This window comes from Anthonomus grandis, chromosome 5 (genome assembly GCF_022605725.1).
Source record: "Anthonomus grandis grandis chromosome 5, icAntGran1.3, whole genome shotgun sequence".
Taxonomy (NCBI): domain Eukaryota; kingdom Metazoa; phylum Arthropoda; class Insecta; order Coleoptera; family Curculionidae; genus Anthonomus; species Anthonomus grandis.
In genome coordinates this window covers 1405467-1425080 of record NC_065550.1, presented here as the reverse complement: position 1 = coordinate 1425080, position 19614 = coordinate 1405467, and positions in this window count along the sequence as shown.

The following is a 19614-nucleotide window of genomic DNA, read 5'->3' as shown; positions in this document are numbered from 1 at the left end:
CTAAATGTCAGCGCTTCTAAGCAGGTACCATCGAACTATTAGGAAGGAGTTTGCTGCACAACATACAAAGAGGTGAACCGTTGGAATCAACAAATCCGAGATTAATGTATGATTCGTCATACTTTTGTTTTTTCACCTTTAGTGTGTCATTAGATGTCTTACTACTTGAACTTAAAACCATAAAACTAGAACTTGACGCCGTCATATTATCCTGATTTGAATTTGACCGTATCATCCAAGCGAACCACATTTTTTGCAACACCTTTAAGCCAGTGCTCCATTCTTTTTTAACACTAATTTGATTTGGTCAATTTTATGACAAATAGTATCTCTTGACGCACGAAATACAAGATTTTACAACCACTACGAACAACAACAAGACAAGCGAACATAAAATACTGAGCGCGGTGTGAGTAAATTTTGCGGTACGTTGCTTGATAATAAATTCTCCGCGCCAAACAATCCTCCTTTATATTATAGCAGCAACCATCGAATCATCTCGAATTCCTTAAGCCGGTCCCAGATACTACGTGCATTCGGCGAATGTGCGAACTTTCGGACTATGTACTACGCTTTCGGTCAGCTTCCCAAACGCTACGTTATTTGCAGAAATGCGTCCAATATCGAATATTTCTAGTAGTATTACGTAGAGCAACCAAGGACGGCGACCGACAGTGACGAAGAGCAGATCGTTGTGGCCGCTGCTAGTTGTATAATTTTTAGCAATGTTTTATTATTACGTAATAAAAAAAAGGAACGTTAAAGAAGATGGTGGATGTTATCTTTGAATAGAAGGCGTTCTAGGTATGTATTAACAGTGACGTTACAGACAATGGCGTCCGGAGAGGGGGCACTTGCCCCCCTGGAAATTGCTCTTCAAATTCTTCAATTGCTTAATCAAAATAAAAATTTAAAAATACATTACTTCTTCGGGACAATCAGTTGCCGCACTAAAAAGTCTAGTTCGGACTGTGGCTAGTAATTTACTCGAGTTATTTGTTTGGCGTATAGTAAAATTATATTTTTTCAAGACATTAAAAATGCGAAGACCGTCAATGTCTCGAGCATGCGCTCAACTTGTCAGTGTAGTTACCCCATAATATCACCATAATATTACCAAACATTTTTGCAGGTATAATGCCTATAAATATACTACAAGATTTGAATCAAGAACCATCTGGAAAGTTCGAAAATTTTTGTCGAATGTCAGCAGTCGACTTCGAATATCTCCTTAATAAAATCGGTCCATATATAACAAAAACTGATACAATCATGAGAAAAGCAATACCTGCTAACGAAAGGCTAGCTGTAACTTTAAGATTTTTCGCTTCTGGTGACAGTTTTGTTAGACTTTCATATCTATTCAAAATGTCTAACCAAGTAATATTTGACATAGTACATGAGGTCTGCGAAGCAATGATCACCTCGCTCAGAGATGAAATAAAGGTAACTATATAGTCGGAGGCATTTTTAACGTGCAGGTCCAAAGTTCCCCTTGTACAACAACTGTCAATAATTTAATAATAATTTTACATGCGAAATCTTCCAAAAATGGAGTTTCAAAATGAACCAAGTAGGTTTGTACACTTCATCTCTGCCGGCACCCGATTTTAAACTGGCCTTCACTTTATGGAACATTGCCATTAATGAATCCTTCTTTTTTGTCAATTCGACTACCGAACAGTCTCCACTAAAGTTTGCCTTAATGTTATTCCAGGCATCTGGCACCTTGTTTCGATTTTTGTGATCTGGAATCTGTGAATTCCAGATGACTGCTTCATTTTGAAATAATTGTAAAAATTCCAAAGTTAATTCGTTGCTCCATTTCATTTTTCGAAAAGATCAAATCAACCTTCCGCCACTGTATATACAAACGAACTAAGCGGAGCGCGACGCTAAACAAAAAAAAAACAAATAGCCGTAGCGTCTGGAAGAAATGCCGAAGTTGACTACGCCGCACTACGAGCTTCTTTGATCCGTGTCAGTTTACCGACAACCGCCGGTTCGGAGAGCCAGACGATGTTCTCCGAAGTACGCGTCGACGCACTAGCACGAGAAACAGCGCGACGAACCGAAGTCATTCGATTAGTTATAGTAATGGTGGCGTACGAGTAACGCTGTAACATTTCGATGTAATAGGTTGGGCATTTACTTAATAATACATATATTTAATTTTCGTATATGTACCAGTAACACCTATAAGTAGGCGTTTCGTTTTGGTTGTTTATTTTTATCTCAGGTAACTTTATTCTTATAAGGTCCACTTTAATACATGCATTCATTTATTATGACTGCTGGCGGTGCCCTACCGGAGGTTTCGCGGTGCACCGGGGCTCCGCGGAGCACACTTTGAGCAACGCTGGTATAGGTTATTTTTTTCGATTGTTTTGTTTAGTGTGAAGTTTTTTTTTTTTTACACAGTAAAGATTTAAAGCAGAGAAATGGCTAGGAAATACTATAATAAATGTTCATAGAGTTATTTTTAATTTTCATTGAAGGTATTTAAGCAACAAACCACCCATTAAACTAATAAAAACAGTAGGACAAGCAATTATTATTTATAACAGCAACTATTATTGGTTTTAAATAAACACAAAAAGAGTAAATAATTCCAGGACTGGTCACTGTAAATGCTCTTTTTAACAATGCGCATGCGAAGTAATTCTGAACTTGTCCAGGACTGTCACAGCGAACAAAGCTAATAAACATAATCTTCTTCTGGACTTCTGCATAATCGAAAGAATAACCCAAGTTCACAGCCATAATTGGTAAATATACCAGACGTCAATCAGCTGATTCGTGATGTCACGTTTTTTTTGTATTTTCGTTTAAACCAGATTCGCAAAAACGCTTTTGGTAAATACTAATTAAGAATTATTCCACTCTGAAAATCGGCTTAAATAAATTAAGAGTCGAAACATTACCAAATTACTATAATTTTAATTTTGTAAAACAGGTCATATACTTCGAATAGAAACTTGCATTTAAATATAATATATCTGAAAATAAAAAATGCCTCAACTAAAACTTCTTTTGTTCCACCAGATTTCTCATTGTTTCGACCTTTGATTGATGAGTCGCATTGTCGGTGTATGCGGTTTTGCCTCAATTTCTTTTTGCTTTTTTTCCGAACCTAAATAAATGACATTCCGTATTGGTTGAATAGTGTTCACCGGATGCCGTGGCGTGAAAAGTGGCCCGCATTAGGCCAAATGGGCCGACCTTTTGTTTTTTCCTTTTTATGAGGTCGTTTAGCCTTATCTGTTATATATTGTATATTTATTTGGTAATTTTTCTTCTATTGTTTATAGATAACATCAAATTATTAGTTGCTTTTTTTCTTTATAGACTTTATTTTAAACAAATAGGGGTCATGAAGAGAGAAAACGCGTAAATATATAACAATTTGTGGCTGTTTGATGTTTTTTTTACTAGGTCTCTCTCGGTGTAGCATTTTATTTTTCCATTTAAATTGATTTTTATTAAAATAATATAAATGCTTCATTCGTTACTTAAATAAATCACAACATGAATTGTTTTTAATTATCAAGTAAATAAGGCAACAATTTCTCATGATTAATATAACTGAAATACATTTTTATTGCTCATCTTAAAGTGGAACACCTGTTCGGTATACTAGTGGCGCTAGTATCGCTACGCCGCGGATTTCTTGATTTATTGGATTCTGCTCTCTGCCTTGGTTCTTCATGGGTCTGTTACTTGTCAAGATCGATATCGATTGCCACTGCGATATGTCTGCTGTAGTGATGTGCAACGATAACTTTTATAAGTATCGAGTAGATACTGATACTTTATATCTAAGTATCAGATACTTTGTATTCGTTACAAAGTAGACATTACTTGTATACTTGTTAGTAAATATACAGGCGAATATCAAGATTTTATATGAATACCTATATTAAATTTAGGGCCTTGCTTTGGCGTTTTTCTGTTTTCTATTATATGTTATATTTTTTGAGTATAATAGAGGTTTGTTAAGTTTAAGTAAGATATTACAAAATGATATCTTAATACTTATGCTAATAAAAAGTAATCAAAAGTAATCAAGTAGTCGGGTACGACGGACGAATTCAAATAATTTTACCTAGAACAAGGTATCGAGTATCGAAGTATCAAGCAACTGCGAGGCGACTGGCGACAACGCCGGGTAAATATAAATAAGTATTATTCATTAATTATTGTTGGGCCGATCGGCGGCGGTTTATTTCATTTTATTAACAATATTACCATATTTTACTTATAAAATATATTTAGTACGCATAAGCAGCCACCGGTGAAGTGGAAATTTGGGATTTAAAAAAGTATTCGAGTAACGACTAGTTAGGGTCGAAAGATTCGATTACTTCGAATCTTCGCATGTATCAGATATTAAAGTATCGAGTAGATACTATCCGCACATCTCTAGTCTGCTGACCTGGTTTCCGTGTGTTGGTAGGAGCGCACGTAAAACTTTACGACTGAACCAAAGAAGTGAGGGTACAAGTTATATAAAATATTCCTTACTTTTGAATTATTGGCAAATAGCGTCAAGACCCAAGCCATGCAATCGTGTCAACTTTGTTGGCTTGAGAAATGCGTGCAAGCAAACGATGGATACATGCGAAGAAAAATACAAGGGGAGAGTGAAGAACAGACATTTACATTGCCCAAATGAATAAGGTTGTTCTGGTATGTACCAAAAGCAGTTGATCAAGGTTTCTGTAGCTTCTGTAGGTCGAACATTTTCAGGGAATATGGTTCCATTGCAATAGCCGCGATGAAAAAGGCAGACTACCTTAGTTAGATGTTCGCATCAAACTCTACCGTAGACCTACAAGGCTAAACACCTCCGACTTTGCAAATACAGAGAGAGTCTTTGGTTACAGAGATCTTGAAAAAGTTCTTAAAGGTTTATACTAACAAAGCCACGCTCTGCTGGAATACCGCCAATAGTAAAAAAAAAGTGTGCTGACACCACTGTTGTGACAAACGTTTTTTCTTCCATACAAAAGAGGTCTCTTTCCTTGTTTGGAGACTGACAAACACGGGAGGCCGAAAATGTGAGATCCGAGTGGAGTGCATAAAGGACTTGGAGGATCTGGTGAAGGTGAGCAGTAGGGTTCAGCTTTTCTGAATGCCTGATCATTCAATAAATGCTATAGCGAAATGTGTAGCTGTTGCATCAATGAAGAATCTACTAAACAAGTAGATTCCCAGGAGATAAACAGATAAAACAGTCTAAAGCACACATAGATGCGTCTTCTGCTTGTCTCACCAGACAACAACTGGCTTTAAAAAGATAGAAAATTTATCTAGTGACAGTTTTTTTAATTGGACACTGGTTTTTAAGGCATCCTCTCCACACCATAGATATAAAAGCTTACCAACCGGAATTCCGATGGTGTTAGGCGCAATCCACACAAAACGGGTATATGGGGGTGAATCTAGATTTCTATTTACCGAATGTTTAATCCAAGATTGAGAACTATCCATTGTAGTAGTAGAGGCTTCAGGAATGGTTGAGGATAGTATTTGCTCGGCTAAATTCAAAATTCGAATTTTGAAACGCCTGAACAGAATTCATGGACTTCATGTCAGGAAGAACACTTTGAAAAAACGCTAGGTCCGAGTCAGTGGGATCGATTGTAACATTCGTTTTCGTGCCGTTTTGGATCTCCAGCAATTGTTTTTTTTTTCAGTACTGGTAAGCTTGCTGGTTGACCTCATTAACAAAGGTTGAACTTCTTTTTTTTTCTCAAATCTTCTCTTTTCTGTAATAGTGTTTTAGGTACTCTCATCGCTAACGGTTGAACATTGATAGACGTACTGGAAGATGGTGCAGGTGACCGAGAGGAACGACTGGATAGAATCTTATCAGGAGAGTACATCAGCATTGGGGTTGTCTTCAGACTCATTAGATTGTGACCCCGCTTCAGCTACGTGGGTGGCTCAATGATGTGTGGGCGGACTCTTGATGGCGTTACCTTTGCTGTTGCGAGACTTCAAGAAATGATACAAAAAGAAAAGATATGGGGCCAAATAATATTCTTTGACTCGTTTTGTTTCTGGTCCTGATTTTGTTTTTAATTTGGCTTTATATTTTGAGTAGCTTCCTCGTGTGTTTTTCCAGTGGTCTTTACACTCGGTTACTGAAACAAAAGCAAAAATTAAACATTTAAATATACGTTAAAAAACACATATATTTTGTTATTAAAATAAATTACTGTTCTGAATAATGATGATATTTTTTGATTTGCACATTTGCGACTGGATGTTCGGTCAAAGCGCTCTCCTTCTATTTCCTGAAAGGACATTCTAGGATACAAGAAATCGTGCATCACACCGCCCGAGTTATATGGAAGAACTTACAACCTATCTATATGCCAAAACTTACAAAAAAAAAGTGGAAAGAAACAGCGAAGCGTTTTCATGAACTATGAAATCTTCCCATCTGTATTGGCAGTGTAGATGGCAAACATATTCGAATAAAAGCATCACCATGGTGGGGATCTGCTTTCATCAACTATAAAGGTTTTTTTTCTCTTGTCTTACTTACTGTGGCAGATGCAGATGGCCTATTTTTAACAATCGATGTAGGTGAATTCGGATGAAATAGTGATGGACGAGTTTTGAAAAATAGCGGCTTTGGAAAAGCCTTGAAGGAACGGCGTCTGGATATATCTGAACCAGCTGTACTATTCGGAGAAATTCAACCATCAGTTCCGCATTTTTTTGTAGGCTTTTGGCATTGCCCCTCTCCTCAAATTTAATGACGACTTTTTCTCGAAGGGAGTTAACCAATAACGAACGAAAGATTTTTAATGTGAGATGTTCAAGACCACGGAAATCAGTGGAATCCGCTTTTGGTATGCTAACATTGAAGTTTGGGCTTCTACAAACACTTATTCGATGTGATCCCGCTTAAGTTGATGTTTTAATTCAAGCAATGTGTGTGTTGCACAGCGCCATTAAGAAATGCAATAGTACATTCTCAAGGCGTGCATATGAAAACGTTATTCTCGGCGATTTTATTCCAGTACAATTAGTACAAAACGCTCTAAGCAAATATTGAAAAAATCGCATCCCTATTCCTCACCAGGATAGATACTGTGTATAAATTTAATGCAGGGTGGCAGGCTGGGTCAGTCAAACGAAAAAACGCTGATTTGTCATAGTTCCTGACCTTTAAGAAAAAAAACGCCACGACCCATCAATTTTTTTTGAGAGGGAAACATCTTATGAGTATTTATAATTTTGTCATTTTTACCCCCTAGAAGGGATGACTTTTACCCCTAAATTTTAAATGGGTTGACGGGCCAAGTGATACTCATCTTAAAGGCTTTTCAAAAATCTTTTTGAAACCAGAATTAAAGGACCTTTAAAATTATAAATTGGTTCACCCCTCAGTCCATTTAAAATTTTAGAATTTTAAAGGTCACCCCTCCTATGGGGTAAAAATGACATAATTGAAAATATTCATAAAATGTCTTTGCCTTAAAAAAAATTAACAGATCTTGGTGTTTTTTTTAAAGGTCGGGAACTATGGTAGATCTTTCTAAAATTTTGATTGGTCCACCTTGTATAATTTGTAATGTAAACACGAGTTTAAACATATGTATAGAACTGCATACTGTTGTACTTCTTCACAGAATTCGATATAAAATAAAAAATCTTCCCGCATTTTACCAAATAGACGAAAAGAAGCAATATAAGCCGCTGTTTGGTATATGGCATTTATCACTAGTGTACGCCACCCACGTCGAAGTGACTAGTGGCGGTGGTGTGACTTATCACGCCTGTGCCGCGCCATTTCTATCTGTATTGCCCACGAACTTATAAATATACCTGGACTGCTAATGCATATGGCCATGATACCCAAAAATTGCCACTGCATGGTGGCCGCCATTTTTATAGTGGTTGTGTCCTTTTGATGTTGGTCACTCTGCAAATTTTTAGTGCTGCCAACAAAAATTATATTAAATAACGGTAATGAAGTTGACGACGCTGACCGTTGACGTGTGAGTATAGAGGATTGCCTAGTTTTTGGTGATTTGTAAACGACGCTTGGGTATATCGTCTGGAACAGGCGATGTATCTTTGTCCTTATTTAATACGTGAATAATGTATCACCATCTTTATTTAAAGGTATTTGGTTCGGTTTCTCAAAACCGAATTATTGTGAATTGTCCGTCTGTGTTGCTTGTAATAGAATCATATATTGAGTTGTAGACAGAATAATATATTTTTACTATATGAACCCTTTATAATTACAAACCCTCATAAAATCATCTACATTTTGATTTTTATAGATGGTTGTACCTATTAATGTGGAAAGTAAAACTCGTTATAGTAAAAATAGAAAGAAAATTTGAGTGAAAAAAAAAAGTTTTTAATTGAATTTGTAAAGAAAGTACGAAAGTAAAGACAAACAAAAATTTAAATGAATATCATGATTTTTATGGTATTAGTATTTATAAAATTCAAGATTATCAGAATGATAAAACAAATATTTTAAAGTGCATGCATCTATTCCAAATTGATTGAAACTTTGTCTCATTTTAGGTGAGGATTACTTTCTTTCATACATTTTAACGAAATTCTTAAAGAAGTACTAGAAAAATCACAGCTCTAACGCTAACTATCTTAAATTCTCACCTATATGTAACTTTCTATTTTGTATTTTTGTAAACATAACCCCTCAAAAACTTGAATTGTTTTGTTTCCTTACAGTTGGCACAACTAAAATTTGTCAGAGTGACCAACATCGAAAGGACACAATCACGCAAAATGGCGGCCCCCTAGTAGTGGTCATTTACTTTTCATTGAATTGGCAGTCCAGGTATATTTATAAGTTCGTGGTATTGCCCCATGAGCGAACATGCAAGTGGCAAATGCGCCTACCACGCCAGTCTCACGCCACCGCCATACGCTCGTTCTGTGGGAATTGCGCCTTAGGAAGAGCATGAAACTGCAGGCCGCGTTATTGGGGTTACCCAACTCAAGGGCGTGCGTTAGGTTAAAATATCTAGGTAACACCTACAGTTTACCCAGCGACATAAATTTTTCCAAACCAGAATGCTTCATTGGTTTTTCTAAGGCTATTGGTCTCTAATAGTCTGAACCTATGTGCATAATAGCCCCTTTCGCTGCCCACTGCTTTACAAAATTGGTTCCAAATTCATTGACCTTACCTGATGTTAGAATAAAGGTTGAAACCGCCCAATACGAGGTCTTAAACCGATGTTGATCCCCTTAGTTTTCCTATCTATATGACTCCTAATTTAGGAAATTCATTTTTCTTCAGGGAGATAACTAATATATTTAAAATTAGGGAAATAGTGTGATCTACCCCTTGACAAAACTTCATTAATTGCCGCGTGGAATCTTGCAAACATTTATTTAAATTTAAGTGTTTCTATTAAGGGTGGTCCTAGTCTATAACCTATATAGTTAGAAGAAGTTTTTCTCTTGCCTTCTAACTATAGAACTATCTTCATTCTTCCTTTATTTAACAAAATATTAGCCAGTTTTTTGAAATACACCCAATCTTGTTAATCGCCAGAAGATTCGGGTTTCTTACTAATGAATGATCCACGTGAACTCATTTGCTCAGAAGTGCTATGAAAGTAGGAAATATGCACGAACTCTTTTAATTTTATTTATCTACTTCTCAATAATTTTAAAACTCCAACTTACTTTATCAATATAAGTTTCAGACAAGTTCTTATCACTTAAAGTAAAGCGATAGAGTTCAAAACAATCTCCAAAAAATAAAATGTAAGTAATAAAAAGCACAGTAAAAGTAATATAAGCACAGAATAACTCCACAATGGGAGCTTTACGGCGTCTCAAAATGAAATTTGCTTGGTTCAGACATAAAACCTTATATTTAATCGACTAAGTTATTTTCATCAGAAAGTCAACAATCGAAACTGAGTAATGTATTCCTTATCCGAAGTGACCAAGCTTCTCAATAAGTAAATGACTGTTAACTTTTAGAAACGTCCTAAGTTAAAACGACTTAGAATGATAAAAAGTTATAATATTGTAGCGTTTTTTTCGTTCATTAGGTGTGAATTAAAACAATCAAAAATAGTCAACTCATTTATTTACACGCTTCACTACGAAAACACGATTACTCACGACTACTAGAGTTATTTATTTTTCCTGCATTTATTTAAATTTTCGCCAATATTTTGAAATTTACTTCACTGAACTGACTACTATCGGCGATGCGGCCCCTTATATACTCGGCAGAACGCTATTCCGGAAGATTCTCATTAACCTTCGAAATGACGAAGAATCAGCTGGTTTCTCGGTATTTACAATATAATAATAATAATAATAATAATAATAATAATAATAATAATAAACGTCTTTTATTTAACAAACAAATAGTTTACAGTTGTAATTATTATACATACATTTCTATAGAGATGTAAGAGAGGCGAAGTCTAGCCATGTGGCTACTCTTACTTAACCTACCTAATCTCTTTGAAGTGAAAATAGAACAATATCATGCAACTTATTAGCGAATAGCTCTTTAAATGTACGCACATATTGTAGAAAGAAAAGAAAAGTTACTTAAAGAATTATTATACACAACGACAAACTGTGCGATACAAAAGACCGTAATATAGCTTTATCCAGTGGCAGGTAGAGATTTTCTTTAAAAAGTAGATAGTTATATTTTGAAATAATTTCAAAGCCTAGTCCAGTTCAGTATACAATGCCAATACCTGTTTATAAATTCTTCAAATATATTATAAGGTTGGTTTATTACACAAGTCTGATACACTTTTGTGTGCACTAAATCTGAGATCTTCGTCGATAGTTAAGCCAAGATTTTTTGCGCTGGATACAAATTTTAATGTAGTATCATTTATTTTTAATTTTAAGTTATTTTTAATAGAGTTTCTTTTGATTTTGCTGCCAATACATAATAGTTTAGTTTTGTCAGAATTTAAATTTAGGTTATGTTCGGCAGATAATTCTTTAATTACCTGAAGATCAGCGTTTATTTTATCGACCATTTCTTGCGATTTGTTATAATCAAAAGAGACATAGATTTGTGTGTCATCCGCGTATGCTTGTGTTTTACAGTATTTAGGTGCGAGAAGTATATCAGTAGTGTAAATAATAAATAGAAGGGGTGATAAAATAGCTCCTTGTGGTATCGTTGCAATATAAAACTAGCTTGGTTAAGGTTAGTCTCAACTGCCTATATTAATCTTAGTTGAAAGTAGAGAAAGTTATTTAATAATTCATTAAATTAGAGCAAATGCCAATCATGTGCATAAAAATGGCTGTGTAATTATTCACAAAAAAAACGATTAGCTGCGTCTTGAGCAGTGCAAGATGTCATTGCGGCTAGACTTTTTAGTATTAATTTTTAATTAGGCAGTAATTTAAATAAGGTAAAAGATTAAACACAAACACATGTAAACATTAGTTTTATAGAAAACGCCGATTCCATTGCAATTTATTTAAAATAATTCCGCGTCAAAAACAGTAATTTATTTTATTTGAAAATCAAAAACCTTACGTGGATGGGTGATCATTTATCTAACTTCGGTAAAAGGACCAGGGAACCTGGAAAAAACAAAAGAAAATGGGAAAAACCGCATTGTCTGACACTGTAATTGGAGCGATTCATCAATCAAATTGGGGTACAAGAGAAATCTGGGGTAACGTGCAAGAAGTAAGGGTATCAGGACGAGGTATAGACCTTCTTTTATTTGCAGATTTTTATGGTAGATTATCGCTGTCGTTCAAGTCTGCATGAAAAAGGGTAAAGGATTATGAACTTTTTTCCAAGAAAAAATTCATTCAAAAGTTTTATTGTCATTTACGATGAACTTCGATATTAAAGGTAGGGCAGCATGACATTTTTATTATATCATCATCCTTCAATTCAATGGTGTTTTTTTGAAAGGAACAAAAAATTGTGGGCCCAACTCGTTTAAATAACAATTTTGCTTAACATTAAAGGTTTTAATTTTAGTTTTTTTAACAATTAGTATTTTTATGTATATCTAATTAAAAATAAATTTGTACGTCCCTTAATGAACCAGCCTTAAAAGACTCAAAAAACAAAACGTGTATTTTATTTCGATATATGGCTGAGTCATGTATGTTTTAAAATAATATAAGTATTAAAAATGAAGTCGATAAAAGTAGTTATGATAGGAAGCATATAATATGAAAGAGTTTTAATTAAGGTATTTTTAATAGTGCTTTATATTTTAAGATAAAGGAAGACTAAGGTAATCTATTATAATTGCACGTCTTTTTTGTAATATTTGTAATGACCATTATATAGGGTTGTCACCTTAGAACAATCAAAACCAGTAATTAAATAAATATCTAATAATAAATTACAATTTTACCAGGTTTCTGATAATGCAACAATGTCATAGTCAGATGTTTCAGTGAAGTACCAGATGTCTGAACATTTAAGTAAAAATATATATACACACCGCACAAAAATTATCGCATCACTAGTATTTTAAGATATTTTTAATATTTTTTGGGACAATCCGTATATGTATCAACTTAAAAGATATTTCTGGTTTCTTATCATGGACAAAAAATGATGAAAAAATGATGTGCCTAAACGTTTAACAAGACATGTGACTAATGAAGAAGCCGCTAGAATTATTGCGCTCATAGAAGATGGCCGCAGTCAAAGTCCACGTCTTACCAGAGAACATCGACTAGCAAGATTGCAATTTGCTAGAGAACACGCAAATTGGAATATTCAAGATTGGTCCAATATTTTATTCACGGATGAATCAAGATTTTGTCTATATTCATCAGATAGGCGTGTACCAGTATATAGGCGACGAGGTGAACGGCACGAGCAGGTTAATTTTTGTCAAACTGAAAGCTTTGGTGGTGGCTCTATCATGGTTTGGGGAGGAATTTCTTTTGAGGGTCGCACGGAGCTAGTACCAGTGAATGATGGAAGACTAAATGCTGACAGATACATAACCAATATCCTAAAACCCTATGTAGTGGCCTATATGCCATATATCGGTGATAATTCTATGCTAATGCATGATAATGATCGTCCACACGCTGCTAGAGTTGTTCGGCAATACTTAGAAGAGGTCGATATACCCACCCTAAAGTGGCCTGCACGTAGCCCAGACCTTAGGATGACAAATTCAGCATTATCCAGGACCAATAAGAACATTAGATGATCTTCAAAATGTTCTTTTTTAATTCTGGGCAAACGTGCCGCAAAAATACCTCCAGAACCTGTTTAGAAGCTTTCGAAGACGAATGGAAGCTGTAATTAAAGCCAGGGGCTGTAACACACGCTATTAGAAATTCATTGACTTAAAAAGAGTTCATTTTTTTTGGATACATGTTTTGTACAATTTTTTTGCTTTTTCTATGTTTTGGTGAATCAAAATGTTTGTCCTCTGTAGATTGAACTGATTTAAAATAAATGTTGCAAAAGTCGTATTATTTGGTAATTTAATTATCAATATCAATAAAATTTTAAAAAACAGGTAAAAAATTTAAAATATTTAAGAAATAATAAGTGATGCGATAATTTTTGTGGGGTGTATATATATATTAAAGTTCTATATTGAGAGTATCAAAGGCTATTGTCATATCTATCAAAACAGAGAGATAATATTTTCCATTATCCAGAGATAGAGCAATATGTGTTGTTACTTTTAGAAGAGCTCTTATACAGCTATAAGTTGGTCTAAAGCCAGACTAAACTGAGATAATGTTTCTGCTTAATAAATAACCCAGCAATTGACATTTTACAATTTTCTCAATTAGTTTAGATAAAGTTGGCAAAATACTAATTAGTCTTGGTTCATAAATATTGGTTGGATTGTTCACTTTAGGTATTGGAGTACAAAGGGCTTTTTTCCAGATGTCAGGGATACATCCAGACGATAAAGAATTAATAATTTTTTTTATTATTAATTAATAATTAATATTCACTAGAGGTTTTAGGCAAATAGGAATGCAGGCTTTTAACATTTTTATAGAGATCTCATCTACTCCAATGGCATTAATTCCAATACTGTTTATGATTTTGTGAACTTCATTTTCAGAGACTAGTGTGGGGTCGTAGTTTTCTCGCACAGGTTTGAGAAGTAAACTAACAACTTATGTATGCTTGAAGGACCATATTTATTTAACAAAGGCACAACACATGATAGGACCGACAAAAGGGTGCGCAGCCGATAATGGTTTCTTAAATTCCCTGAGTTTTATTAGACTTAAAAAATGAGATGACGCTAACGCTACCGAGACAGGGACGAGACTCTCATAACGCCTACACGGCCGGCCGTCACAAACATTTTCGACGTTGTCACGTAGAGCACATATTAATATGGACTTATTAAATATAAATGGTTAATAATATAAAAAATAAATATCGTTTAGTTCCTAACATAGTCCCGCTCTTGAAAGGCTATGACTTTCAACAAAATCAATACAATTAGACTACTTATTGGTTAAGGTAAGTACTAAACACTTCTAAACATATAGGTAAGTACCCTACCCAACCCCATGGAGACGAAAAAGAAATTAAATCTAAAATTCATACTTATAGATAGATTTAACTTAAATTATAATATTAGTTTTAATTTTAAACAGATTAATATCTTAATATTAAATTCACATTCACAGAATGTCCTTTTAGTCTTTAGTTTCATCTTCTGGACTAGGCATTGGAATTACTCGACAAATGCCTCTTTTAAATGTTCCATTTCGGGTTCTGACGCTGATCACTCTGACAGTACCATCTTGGCCGGGGTGGACTTGGACAACTCGACCCATAGGCCAAACCATAGGTGGTACGTTGTCCTCTTTCAGCAGCACCAAATCGCCAATCTTAATTTGCCTCTGCTCCTCGCTCTGGTACCATTTATTTCTTTGCTGTAGGTGATTCAGGTACTCCTTTGTCCACCTACTCCAAAAGTGCTGTCCCATTTGTTGAACAAGGAGATATCGCTTACTGTAGTTCGTCTTCGCCTCCAGCAAGTTTCTTTCAGGCACGGCCGTTAATGCTTCTCCAATTAATAAATGTGCTGGAGTGAGGGCTTGTAGCTCAGAGGGATCGGAAGACATAGGAATGAGAGGTCTTGAATTTAAAACCGCTTCAATTTGACATATAAGGGTATAAAACTCTTCATAATTGAGATTAACGCCGTTCAAAATTCTTTTTAAGTGATGCTTGCATGATTTAATAGCTGCTTCGTGCAAGCCGCCAAAATGGGGTGTACGAGGAGGTTGAAAATGCCAATTAATTTTTGACTGAATTAAATAATTTTGAAACTGTGATGATTCGATGAGACCTCGTATATTTAACATTTCGTTGTTGCAGCCCACAAAGTTGGTAGCATTATCGGAGTATATATCAGTACAGAATCCCCGACGAGAGATAAATCTTTTGAGCATCGCAAGAAAACCGTCACTGGAGAGATTTGTAACTAGCTCGATATGACACGCCTTTGAGGCTAAGCAAACGAAAACGCAAACGTATCCCTTTATCACTTTATTTGACCGGGTTTTGCTATCCTTTAACTCGAAAGGCCCGCCATAATCGACCGCAACATGTAAAAAAGGTCGCGCAATCGTTACGCGAGCTCCCGGTAAAACGCCCATCTTGGGAGATATTTCGCTATGGGGGTTAACCTTAAAGCAAATTACACATTTTCTAACGAAGTTTCTAACTACTTGCTTGCCCTTTAAAGGCCAGAATTTTTGCCTAACGTGTGATAGTGTTCCTTGAATACCCGCGTGAAGAGATCGTTTGTGTTCGAAGTCTATGATTAAATTAGTCAAGTCATGTTTGGATGGTAATAGTATTTGATGTCTTTCATCATAACTCAATTCGTTTGAATTTTGGCATCTACCCCCAACCCTTATAATGTTGTCTGCATCCAAAAAGGGAGCTAGACACTTAAGTTTACTTTTATGAGAAACAGTACCATGTTTCTGTAGATGTTGCAGGTCAAGTTGAAATGACTGTTTCTGAGCTAACTTAATTAAGCACTTAAAACTATTGTCAACTGCAGAAATTGATAAACGTCCAGTTTGTCTCTGTAAAGGATATTTTATATTATTGAAAAACCTCATTAAAAATGCAGTGACACGAATCAATTTATAAAGATCTGAATATCGCGAAAATGTGTCAAAGTCTACTACGTCGACCTTAAGACAGGTCTTTACCTCTGAAACGTCTGTTACATGGGAAAAATTTGAGATATGGGAGTTAATTGGCCAGTATTGAGGATCACGTAAAAAATCAGGTCCATGCAACCAAAGATCTGATACAATTAAATCCCTTAGACTAGAGCCTCTAGAAATTATATCCGCAGGATTTAATTGAGACGGAATATGATTCCAGCACTTTATTTTAGTAAGCTGCTGTATTTCGGCAACCCTATTAGAAATAAAGGTTTTCCAGGACCTTGGTTCTCTAGATAGCCAACATAAGACGATTGTGGAGTCTGTCCACAAAAAGATTCCATTAATATTGATTTTAAGTGCTTCCAAACACTTTACAAGCAATCGAGACAGTAGCAAAGCTCCCAGTAATTCGAGCCTTGCCAAACTGATGGATTTCAATGGGCTTACGCGTGATTTTGCGCACAATAAATGTGAAGCTGTGGTACCATCAAAATCTATAGAACGCAAATAGATGCAGCACGCATAAGCACGCTCGCTGGCATCCGAAAAGCCATGCAGTTCTATTACCTTAGGATTTTTGACAAGAACGTGTCGATTTATATGCATCATACCCACTTGAGACAATTCGTCACTAAAGTCTGACCACTCGTCAAGAAGGTGGGGAGGAATTTCCTCATCCCAATCAAGTTTTAGGACCCATAACTTTTGTATGATTAATTTGGCTCTTATAGTAAGAGGACCCAACATACCCAAGGGGTCAAAAATCTTAGCCACAAAGCTTAGAATGCTTCTTTTCGTAGCTGATGCAGAATTATTGGAAAAAGATTGTGAGTTATATTCAAATACGTCCTGAGAAGGGATCCATGAAATTCCTAAGGTTTTTCCACTTGAACCATCGGTGATTGTGTATTTTGAGTAACCCTGGTCATCGGAGTTTATTTCCTTAAGGACTTCAGAACTATTTGACTGAAATTTGCGGAGATCAAAACCATATCTGGACAAAATTTCACAAAGATTCTTTCTTAGAGTTATCATGGATTGAACATCATTAACGCCCGTGATACAATCATCCACGTAGAAATCGGAGCCTATTATTTCACTCTCCAAAGGAAATTCATCTTTCGTATCGATTGATATTTGTTTAAGACACCGCGTGGACAAATAAGACGCCGATGCAGTCCCGTAAGTGACTGTATTAAGTTGATAATGTTTCACTTTTTGATCTGGCGATTCACGCCAAACAATTCGTTGCAAATTTCTTTCATTTTTATCAATTAATATTTGCCTATACATTTTCGCGAGATCACCAATTAGGCAAATGTTATGTTTTCTAAACCTAACAAGCAGTGAAAATAAATCATCCTGTATAGTCGGACCTATTTTTAGGACATTATTTAATGACAGATTATTAGGTGAGGATTTACAAGCCGCGTCAAACACTACGCGGAGTTTTGTTGTAGTGCTTTCTTGTTTTTCTACGCTGTGATGCGGTATATAGTAAATTGGTGTCTCCGATTTAAAGTCTCTAGAAATTTCTGACATGTGATTTAATTGTAAATATTCCTTCATAAAACCTTTATATGCCACGTCAAGAATTTTGTTTTTAGACAATCGTCTTTCAATCGCGTAAAGTCTGTTTATCGCGGTTTCTTCCGTATTTCCTAAATCCAAATAATTTTCCTTTAAGGGAAACTTTACGATAAATCTACCACTCTCATTGCGAGTTGTGGTTTCGCAAAAATGATTTTCGCATTCTATCTCTTGATTGGTCATTTTAGAACGAGGATTAGGTGCTACCTCTTCTACCGACCAAAAATTTTCTAAATCAAAAGTCTCTTTTTCTTTAGGATTTTGGATAAAATAGCAATGTGACAACATAGCATCAGCTTTAAATGTCTGTCCTTTAGAAGGAACTTGACCTGCCACTATCCACCCAAATAAAGTTTTTTGTAGGATACGTAGACCCTTTCCTAGTCTAATTTGACCAACAGAGAGTAATTCGTAAAAGACTTTAACTCCCAATAGCATATCAATATTAGAAGGTATATTAAACTCGGGATCTGCTAAAGTTAACTCGGAAGGAATCTTAAGATTTGAAGTATCAAAATAAATTTGTGGAGACATATTAGTAATGGTAGGTAAGACATAAAATACTAGTTTAGTATTATACTTAGTGTGTCTTGAAAATATTTGTAAATCGGTTTTTTCAGTTATATTCGATTGTATTTGATTAATACCTATTATAGGCATATCAACCCGTTTAGTGTCAATATTTAGTTTTTTAATTAAAGACTTTGTTACAAAATTTGATTGAGAAGCGCTGTCTAACAACAATCGACAAGGTACAAACTCCCCAATATTATTTTTTTTTACATTAACAACAGCAGTGGATAAAAGATTAAACGAACCCATGGAATTTTGACACGAATTTGCCATCACGTGATTTACAATGTTTGTACAAGTTTCCTGTTCCGAAGAATAAAACGATTCGCCACCAGAAATATCTTCAGATACTAAAACTTGAGAAGAACTGGGCTCTTCATTTGGTACAGCGCAAGCGTTATTTTCATTTTTATAACCGCGTGATGCAACAATGTTTTTGTTGGCAAATTCTACAACCCGATCCTCTACATTCAGATGTTTTATGACCGTATCGTAAGCAGTTTGTACAAAGCCTTAATTTTTTAACTTGTATATAGCGATCATTAATGGGTAAACTTTTAAATTTGTCACAAAGGAAAATTGAATGAGAACTTTTACAAAATTGACACTTTGGTATGTAATTATTTGTATTTGTAACAAATGACTTTGAAGCCTTATTAGTGCTAGGCCAAACAGGCACATTTGAAAGAGTTTTTGTGTCTAGAGCTTCTAAAAGCTAACATCTTTGTTCCATACAGTCGATAAAATTATTAATCGTAGGAGAATTTATGTTTTTGGAAAAAACTTCCCATTCTCTTTTAGAGTTTTGATCTAGTTTTGAGCTTAAAATGTGAATTAAAAGCGTATTCCAATCCACGATATTTTCTCCTAAGTTATCTAAAGAGCGATAGTTTTTTAGGAAATGATTTAAAAATGTTCTTAATTGTCGATGCGATTCTTTATTTATCGACGGATAATCTACAATTTCTTTAATATGTGCATTAATTAACACCTTTTTATTTTCATACCTACGTGTAATTAAATCCCAAGCAACCTGATAATTCGCATCTGTGGGCAATAAAGAAGCAATAACATTCTTTGCCTCACCCTGTAAAGCGCTCTCTAAATGATAAAACTTCTGAACATCAGCAATTGTTCTGTTATTATGCACGATCGCGGTAAATAAATCTCTAAAACGCTGCCAATCCCCGTACGATCCGCTAAATTTCGGAATCGCGAGCTGTGGTAGGTTTAATGATACGCTTGGCAACGCCGCCGCCGTCATCGTTGGTATCGCGGAAG